Source organism: Nicotiana attenuata, unplaced genomic scaffold (genome assembly GCF_001879085.1).
Source record: "Nicotiana attenuata strain UT unplaced genomic scaffold, NIATTr2, whole genome shotgun sequence".
Lineage (NCBI taxonomy): Eukaryota > Viridiplantae > Streptophyta > Magnoliopsida > Solanales > Solanaceae > Nicotiana > Nicotiana attenuata.
The window spans coordinates 9985-10408 of NW_017671939.1; positions in this window are offsets into that span (position 1 = coordinate 9985).

The window sequence follows — 424 nt, forward strand, 5'->3', positions numbered from 1 at the left end:
CAACTCCGCTGGTGCCATATGATATGGCAGAATAGAGATAGGCTGAGTGCCCGGCACCAGGTCAATACCAAAATCAATATCCCTGTCCGGTGGCATGCCCGGAAGGTCTGCGGGAAATACATCAGGAGAATCCCTCACAACTAGAACAGAATCAGTAGGAGTCTCAGCTCCAACATCTTTCACGAATGCCAAATAGGAAAGACAACCATTCCCAACCATACGCTGGGCCTTCAAGAAAGAAATAACTCTACTAGGAACATAATCAATCACACCACGCCACTCGATCTGCGGTACACCCGGCATAACCAAAGTGACTGTCTTAGCATGACAGTCTAGAATAGCATGACACGGAGATAACCAATCCATGCCCAAAATAACGTCGAAGTCCACCATGCTCAATAGAAATAGATCAACTCGGGTCTCC